This window comes from Notamacropus eugenii, chromosome 1, assembly GCF_028372415.1.
Source record: "Notamacropus eugenii isolate mMacEug1 chromosome 1, mMacEug1.pri_v2, whole genome shotgun sequence".
Classification (NCBI taxonomy): domain Eukaryota; kingdom Metazoa; phylum Chordata; class Mammalia; order Diprotodontia; family Macropodidae; genus Notamacropus; species Notamacropus eugenii.
In genome coordinates, this window is record NC_092872.1 from 615064132 (window position 1) to 615074244 (window position 10113).

Sequence of the window (10113 nt, forward strand, 5' to 3'; positions counted from 1 at the left end):
TTTTTGGGACACCCTGTATAAATGGTGTGAAAGTTGTGATGTCCACTATGGATATCAGGATGTGAGCAACCATAAGAAATATAATGAAAAGACAAAACCATGGGGCAGGCCAGGGATGACTAGTCCTGTCTCTGTTTCAGAAAAGGATAGTTAGGGAAACCAGGTGAAAGAAGGCCAAAGGCTAGAAAACTAAGGCAATTAACAAAAACCTAAAAGCTACAGCTTGCATTTTCTAGATCTTAAGGTCAAAAATGACCTCTGTCTACCTTCACTGTCCCATCTCCCCTTCTACCCCTCACTCTGTACTTAGCAGTTCTTTAAAACAATAGACACTTAGTAATTGTTTGTTGAATGGATGAATCAGATGATTACTACTTTGCCTTGCCTGTGGAAACCTTGGTATCTTGGGAAAAAGTTTAGATGTCCTAAGATAAGTAATGAGGACTAGGAACTGTCCCTGAGCCACATACTATACTCCTTCCCCAGGGCCACATACTTATCTGTTATTTAGTTGTTTTCCAGTCTTGTTAGAGTCTTCATGACCCCTTTTGGGGTTTTCTTAGCAAAGATACTGGAGTGACTTACCATTTCTTTCTTAAGCTCATTTTACAGATGAGGAAACTGAGGCAAACAGCATTAAGTGACTTATCCAAAGTCACACAGTAAGTGTCTAAGGTCAAATTTGAACTTAGGTCTTCCTGACTCTATGCCACCTAGCTGCCCAGCATTCTTCTCTAGAGAATACCATTCAACCAATTAACAAGCATTTACTAATTGATCAACCATGTTCTAGGCATTGTGCTAGATTTTGAAAAAAGAAAATAAAGACAAAAATGAAAGTCTCTGCCTTCAAGGAACTTAGCTTCTATTAACAAGGGGTTATAGCTGGGAAAGGAGAGAAAGGATCAAAACTGGAGGTGATAATCTTAGCAATTATCACAGTCATTGAAATCAAGTGAAACTAAGAGCTAGGGAGGATCTCATTACACTGGAATCAGTTTGGTATAAGGCATAATAAAAGCGAAGGAAACCTTATGCAGAATCCAAGATACGGGAAAAAAAATCTCAGAAAATGCTTAATTGTGGGTTGATCCTTCAGGAAGACTGTAAGCACCCTGAGGGAAGGGGCCATGTCTTTTTCTTCTTAGATGTGGTCTGTTGTGCCTACCATAGGTCCAAGTACATAGCAATTATTCAATGACCTATTTGGGGATCGATTTGCATCAAGGAAAGAGACCTATTGGTGTTTACCAATAAGATACTAGATTACAACATAACACAACAAGCATTTAGTAAGACCCTGCTATGTGCCAGGCACTGAGATTAGCACTGAGAAATAGCCGGCTTTTTAGAGTTCTATAGAGGAACATAGTCGTCTTGACTCTTGTCTTGCCGCTGGACTCTGATGACGGGAGGAGAGAGTGAGGCTGATGACTGTGCAGCCCTGCCTCACTTAAATCCAAATCACTTCCTCATCATGAGGAAGGATGAATGGCAGCAAGAGAAGGAGGAGGAAGAGGAGGACATAGATTATTAGACAGAATAATTTCAGAAGAGGGAGAACATTGATAACTCAGTGATAAGGGAGGTATGATCAATAACTTCCCATGGCAGAAGTGTCACTAATGTTTTAGTAAGTAGAAGCAAACTGGGGAAATGAGCAGGAATAGATTTCAGACAGAAGATTTGTCTCTTGTATACTCTTACTAGTGCAATAGACTTTGTGAAAATCTTCCGTTCTAAAAGTGAAAGGGGGATCTTTTTTTCTTTATTTTTATTATGCCTTATGTCACAGTGATTCCAGCGTCATGAAATCCTTCCCTGGTTCTCAGCTTCCCTGGATCTCAGGAGACCTTCAGTTCGGAAACGACTGATGAAATCACTGAAATGAAGGTACTGGGGATTATTCAGTGAACACTTTGAATCTCCATAGGGTCCAATCAATTGCTAGGTGATTTCCCTGAAGCCAGTGCCTGACCATTTCATTTTCCTACTCAATAAAATTCCTATAGTTCCCAGCTGTCTTTAGGAGCAGACATAAATTCATGTGTTTGACTTTAATAGTACAGCATAGCCTGGCTCCAACTTACTTTTCCATTCTTTCTCCATATCTAGTAGTGTGCTGGCAAGTGTTTAATAACCAGCACTCCAGGAGGAAAAAAATAGCAGGACACAATTTTAAGTTTAATTTGTATTATCAAGATTTTCTCTGTCACTTTCTTAGGTTTAGAGATAATAGGCAAAACAATAAAGCAAGCTGATTTATATTGATTTCTGAGACATAAACGCTTAGATTGAAAATTTAACAACCAGCTCTTTAGAATTTAGGTGACTTCAACAGACCCCCGCTAATACTTGGCTCACACTCTGTTGTCCCCCTGTACTGAGCATCTTCTGGGTTCTCCTAAATCAGCTGTCCCCAGTAACTGAAATATTCTTTATCCTAGCCTCCACTGCTTTCTATCCCTGTCTTCCTCTAAAACTCAGCTCAAGTGATACTTTCTACAGAAAGCCTTTCTGGATCCTTGAGTATACTAGTAATGCCCCCTAAAAATCTCTCTCTCTCTCTCTCTCTCTCTCTCTCTCTCTCCCTCCCTCCCTCTTTCTCTCTCTCTCTCTCTCTCTCTGTATCTCTATAGACATACATACATATATATACACACATACACATATATACATACACACGTGTATGTGTTTGTGTGTATCCTTATATGTTATATCCCTTTTATCTCATGGAATAAAACCTCTTTGAGGACAGGGACTATGTTATTTTTTGTATTTATATCCCCAGTGTTTGGCACACAACTAGTACTTAATAAATGTTGATCAATACAAAGACCCAGAAATATCACTACTACGTCTATATCCCAAAGAGATTAAAGAAAAGGAAAAATTAATTATATGTTCAAAAAATATGTATAGCAATTCATTTTGTGGTGGCAAAGAATTGGAAAATGAGGGGACTCCCATCAATTGAAGAAAGGCTGAGCAAGTTGTAGTATATGATTGTAACTGGAATGTTATTGTGCTGTAAGAAATAATAAGCAGGATAGTTTCAGAAAAATCTGAGAAGATTTATAGGAATTCATGAAAAGTGAAATGAGCAGAACCAGGAGAACATTATACACAATAACAGTAATGTTGTAAGAAGATCAACTGTGAAAGACTTAGCTAACTCTGATCAAGACCATTGTCTTGATCCAGGACAATTCCAAAGGATCCATAAGGAAAAATACTATCCACCTCCAGAGAGAGAACTGAACTCTGAATGAAGATTGAGGCAAACTTTTAAAGAAATTCTTTATATACATATATTTTTAAATTTTGTTTGTGTTTTCTTTTGCAACATGGCTAATATGGATATATGTTTTGCATGACCTCACATGTATAATCAAAACCAAATTGCTTGCCTTCTCAAGGAAGAGGGAGAAGTAAAAGGAAGGAGAAAATTTGGACTCAAAATTTTTAAATGAATTGTTAAAAATGTTTTACATGTAATTGGGAAATAGTTAATGAAATAAAAAGAATTTTAAAAGGAAAGCCACCCTATTTGGTTCTGGAGCCTTACCTAGGGAGAAAACTTTTTGAATGAATCAAACAATTAGAACTGAGTGTCAATAAGGCCTATATATCTCCTTGAATCAATCAAAGTCATTATGTAAGAAACTGAGTTAGGACCTACGCAATTTGCATAAAAGGAAAAAGCTGTCTTAGAACAATGTAAGTTTCTGGATTCTAGAGTTTGGAACAAGTATGGAACAAAGAAAAGAATGGGCAGTGGTAGAACAGAGAAGAGTCCTTGGTTCTACAGGTACCTCAGAGAGAAGGACCCAGACAGAGAAAAGTTCCATCAAAAGGTCAGCTCTTTCCCCAACTTCCCTTGCCCATGCTTTCCTTTTTAAAATAAGCTTTTATTGATATTTTGTTTCTTATATCTCCCTGGTATGCCATATATGCTCCCTCTTTTCTCTCTCAGAGAGCCATTCTATAAAAGAAATATTTTTTGAGAGGAAAAAAGGTCATCACAATGATTGATATACTGAAAAAGTTCAAAAATAGGTAATATGTATGATATGTAACATTTGTGGACTTCTCACCACCACAAAAGGGTACGATGAGGATGTCCTCGCATATCTCTTCGTTCAAGTCCTGTTTGACCCTTATGCTTCCATTACATTTACTTTTATTTTTGCTTTGTAGTTCTATTTATTGTTGTAGTTACTGTGTGTAACTGCTTACTTTTCTTTGCATCAGTTTATATAGATCTTTCCATGTTTTTCTGTATTCATCACACATCATTTCTTATAGCAGGGTAATATTCCATTATATTCACGTACCACAATTTGTTTAGCCATTCCCCAATTAATGGCTATTTACTTTGCTTCCACTTCTTAACTATCACAAAAAGTGCTACCATATAAATATTTTGGAGTATATGGGGACTTTTTTTCACATTGATGGCTCTCTTGGGTTTTAAGTCCAAACTTGGAGTCTCTGATCAAAGATTTTATTTGCATAATTCCAAATTGCTTTCCAAAATGATTGTGCCATTTTAAAACTCCAACAAGTACTAGTGTGACTATTTTTTAAAAACCCCTCCAACATTAACTGTTGCCACTTTTTTGTCATTTTTGCCAATTTGCAGGGTGTGAGGTAAAGCCTCAGGTTGTTTGGATCTCATTTTTCTTATTATTAATGAGTTTGGACATTTTTCCATGTTGTGAGTACATTGTAGCTGGTCACACATAGCTCTATAGGTACACATTGTTTACATATTTTGGATACCAAAGCCTTATCTGAGAAATGTGATGCAAAGATTTTTTTCCTATTAAACCATTTCCCTCCTCATCATGCATCATCCCTCCTCATGCATTGATGTTGTTTCTGGAGAAGTTAGTGTCAAGTAACCAAAATTATCTATTTTATCTTTTGTAATTGCCTCTATCTCTTTTTTGGTTAAGAATATACTGCCTTGATCAAAGGAAAAGGAAAAGGACCCATGCATATAAAAATATTTAGACAGCTCTTTTTTTTGGTGGCAAAAAAAAAAAAGTAAACTGAGGGGATCAACTGGGAAATCTCCAAAGAAGTTATGATATATAAATATCTCTTACACTCTTGTGTAAGAAATGATGAAGGGACTGGTTTCAGAAAAACCTAGGAAAATTCATATGAATTTATGCAGTGAAGTGAACATGAACAGGAAAGCAATCTACACAGAAATAGAAATATTTAAAGATAATTAATTGTGAAAGACTTAGTAAGTCTGATGAATACAATTTTCATAACTCCAATGGATTCATGATGTAAAAATGCTATGCACTTCCAGATAGAGAACTGATAAATTCAGTACAGATTGAAGTATATTTTTTCTTTACTTTTTTTGCTTTTTTTTCAGAACATGGCTAATATGGAAATATATTTTGCCTGACTTTATGTGTGTAATGGGTTTCATTTCTTGCCTTCTCAATGGCTGAGGAAGGGGCTACAGGCAGGGAGAGAATTTGTAACTAAAAATAAAAATATTTGAACACACACATGAATACATCTATTATTCAAAGCTGTGAGATGTACGTGATCTGTTTCTATTCTACATTTTAAAAATAATATGATCTTTAATATTAAGGTCCCATATTTATTTAGACTGTATCATGGAGAATGGTATAAGGTTTTAGACTTGACTTAATTTCTACCAACTGCTTTCCAGTTTTCCAAGCAGGTTCTTATTTTGATCAAATAGGGAGTTTTTACTTAAATAATTGATGTTTTCCATTTTATCAAATGCTGGGTTATAGAGTTCTATTAGAAAATTTCCCTTGCGGGGGCGGAGCCAAGATGGCGGAGTAGAAAGACGCACATACACATAGCTCTGAACCCACAACCCATAGAATGGCTACAGGGAAGTAACTCACGGCGAATTCCGCACCCAGAGGCCCCGGAACATTGGAGCGAGGGAGATTTCTGTTCCAGAGAGACCTGCAAACCTCTCGCGGGGGGGTCCTTCGCGCTGCGGACTGGGCGCCGGGACTGGGAGCTGAGTGCAGCCCTGCCGCGGCCGCGGCACCGAGAGGAAAAGATCCAAGCAGGCTTCACAGACAGGATCTCCAGCGGCCACGCGGGTCCCTCCACCCACAGAGGGATCTGCAAACCTCTCGCAAAAGGTCCGTCGCGCTGCAGACACAAAGCCCAGCCCAGACCTGCTGCGGCCACGGCTGCGGCACCGAGAGAAACAGATCCGAGCAGGCTTCAGGGACGGGATCTCCAGCGGCCGCACAAGTCCCTCCACCCACAGGTGACAGGGGTGGGTGAGAGAGTCTCTTTGGCGGGTCGAGAGGGGAGTGGGGTGCCCCCATAATTCAGGCCCCCCCCGGGAGGTAGAAGCTGAGAGGCGACTGCAGACAGGGGCTGCCCAAGCGGGCGGGAGCCTGAATCCATTGCGGAAGGTCTGCGCATAAACCCCCTGAGGGAACTGAGCCTGAGAGGTGGCCCTGCCCCGATCTCAGCACCAGATCATAATCTCATACTGAATAGCAGCCCTGCCCCCGCCAAAAGCCCTGAGGCTGGAAGCAGCATTTGAATCTCAGACCACAAACACGGGCTGGGAGGATCAGGAGGTGAGGTGGGTGTGAGGAAAATACTCAGAGGTCAAGTCACTGGCTGGGAAAATGCCCAGAAAAGGGAAAAGAAATAAGACTATAGAAGGTTACTTTCTTGGCGAACAGGCATTTCCTCCCTTCCTTTCTGATGAGGAAGAACAATGCTTACCATCAGGCAAAGACACAGAAATCAAGGCTTCTGTGTCCCAGCCCACCCAATGGGCTCAGGCCATGGAAGAGCTCAAAAAGAATTTTGAAAATCAAGTTAGAGAGGTGGAGGAAAAGCTGGGAAGAGAAATGAGAGACATGAAGTCAAAGCATGAACAGCAGATCAGCTCCCTGCTAAGGGAGACCCAAAAAAATGTTGAAGAAATTAACACCTTAAAAACTAGCCTAACTCAATTGGCAAAAGAGGTTCAAAAAGCCAATGAGGAGAAGAATGCTTTCAAAAGCAGAATTAGCCAAATGGAAAAGGAGATTCAAAAGCTCACTGAAGAAAATAGTTCTTTCAAAATTAGAATGGCACAGATGGAGGCTAATGACTTTATGCAAAACCAAGAAATCACAGAACAAAGAGAGAAGAATGGAAAAATGGAAGATAATGTGAAATATCTCATTGGAAAAACAACAGACCTGGAAAATAGATCCAGGAGAGACAATTTAAAAATTATGGGACTACCTGAAAGCCATGATCAAAAGAAGAGCCTAGACATCATCCTTCATGAAATTATCAAGGAAAACTGCCCTGAGATTCTAGAACCAGAGGGCAAAATAAATATTCAAGGAATCCACAGAACACCGCCTGAAAGAGATCCAAAAAGAGAAACTCCTAGGAACATTGTGGCCAAATTCCAGAGTTCCCAGGTCAAGGAGAAAATACTGCAGGCAGCTAGAAAGAAACAATTCAAGTATTGTGGAAATACAATCAGGATAACACAAGATCTAGCAGCCTCTACATTAAGGGATCGAAGGGCATGGAACAGTATATTCCAGAAGTCAAAGGAACTAGGACTAAAACCAAGAATCACCTACCCAGCAAAACTGACTATAATACTTCAGGGGAAAAAATGGTCTTTCAATGAAATAGAGGATTTTCAAGTATTCTTGATGAAAAGACCAGAGCTGAAAAGAAAATTTGACTTTCAAACACAAGAATGAAGAGAACCATGAAAAGGTGAACAGCAAAGAGAAGTCATAAGGGACTTACTAAAGCTGAACTGTTTACATTCCTACATGGAAAGACAATATTTGTAACTCTTGAAACATTTCAGTATCTGGGTACTGGGTGGGATTACACATGCACACACGCTCACATACATAGAGACAGAGTGCACAGAGTGAATTGAATAGGATGGGATCATATCTTTAAAACAAAATGAAATCAAGCAGTGAGAGAGAAATATATTGGGAAGAGAAAGGGAGAAATTGAATGGGGCAAATTATCTCTCATAAAAGAGGCAATCAAAAGACTCATTAGTGGAGGGATAAAGAGGGGAGGTGAGAGAAAAACATGAAGTCTACTCTCATCACATTCCACTAAAGAAAAGAATAAAGTGCACACTCATTTTGGTAGGAAAACCTATCTCACAATACAGGAAAGTGGGGGATAAGGGGACAAGCAGGGTGGGGGGGATGATAGAAGGCAGGCATGAGGAGGAGAGTGCAATTCGAGGTCGACACTCATGGGGAGGGATAGGATCAAAAGAGAATAGAAGTAATGGGGGACAGGATAGGATGGAGGGAAATATAGTTAGTCCTATACAACACAACTATTATGGAAGTCATTTGCAAAACTACACAGATATGGCCTATATTGAATTGCTTGCCTTCCAAAGGGAAGGGGTGGGGAGGGAGGGAGGAAGAGAAGTTGGAACTCAAAGTGTTAGGATCAACTGTCGAGTAATGTTCTTGCCACTAGGAAATAAGAAAAACAGGTAAAGGGGTATAGAAAGCTATCTGGCCCTACAGGACAAAAGAGAAGATGGAGACAAGGGCAGAGAGGGATGATAGAAGAGAGAGCAGATTGGTCATAGGGGCAATTAGAATGCTTGGTGTTTGGGGGGGGAGGGGATAAAAGGGGAGAAAATTTGTAACCCAAAATTTTGTGAAAATGAATGTTAAAAGTTAAATAAATAAATTTAATAATAAAAAAAAAAAAAAAGAAAAAGAAAATTTCCCTTGTCTAGTCGGTTCCATCCATCTACCTTTCTATTCATTAACCATTACCCAATGGTTTTGATGTCTGGTATTTTATAATATAGTTTGAGATACTGAAGTATTATCCTCCCTTCATCTTTGCCTCTTTTCATCATTTCCTTTGATGCAGATCTATTGTTTTCTCAAATTAATTTTGTTATTATTTTATCAAATTCCATAAAGTATCCCCTTGGTAGTTTGATTGGGATAGCATTAAAATACAAATTAATAGTATTGTCATTTTTGCTATATTGCCATATCCTAGCCATAAGCACTAAATATTCCTCCATCTATTTAAGTTGTTTCTTACTTTTTTAAGGAGAAATTTGTAATTTAATCTACGCAAGATTTTTGTGTGCTTTGGGAGATTGATTTCCATTTTATGTATTTTGTAGTCATTTAGAAAGGGAATCCCCTTTCTATTATTGCTTCTTGTGTTTTGTTATTATTACATAGAAATGCTGTTGATTTTTTGAAGATTTGTTTTGTGGCCTGCAAGTTTGCTGAAGCTATTGTCTCAATCAGTATCTTTGCTGCTTTCCTAGGGTTTTCCAAGTAAACCATTACATCACTAGCAAATAGGAATAGTTTGGTCTCCTCTTTACCTATTTTTGCTCCTTGAATCCTTTTCTCTTGTTTTGTGGCTATTAATGACATTTCCAGACCTATATAAAATAATAGTAGGGAGACTAGGCATCCTTTCTTCACTCTGTTTACTGGGAAAGATTTTAGTGTATCCCAATTGTATATAATACTTGCTTTTAGTTTTAGATGGATGCTTTTTGTGATATTAAAAAAGTCTCTCAATACCCATACTTCATGATTTTTAGCATAAAATAGGGCTTTACTTTGTCAGACTTTTTTATGCATTGATTGAAATGATCATGTGCTTTTGTTTTAGTTTTTAATATAATTAATGTTTTCCAAATGTTAAACCAATCTTGCATTCCTGATACAAATTTCACTTAATCATGACTAATTTCTTAGAAAAAACACTATAGTATGTTTGATAGGATTTTGTCTAAAATTTTTGAGTCAATGTTTATTAATGGTACAGTCTCTAGTTTTCTTTCTGTGACATCTTTTCCTAATTTAGTTATTGGAATTACATTTGTCTCATAAAAGGATCCTTGTGAGCTGATTTCTTTCCGAATTTCCGAGAATTTTTTTTGTGACATATGGGTACTAACTCTTCTTTAAGTCTGCAAAATTCTCTTGCAAATTCATCAGAACAAAGAGATTTTTTTTCTTTAGTAATTCCTTTGCAGTTAGATCTGTATCCTTTTCTGAGATCAGGTAAAATCTCTATCTTGTCTTCTGA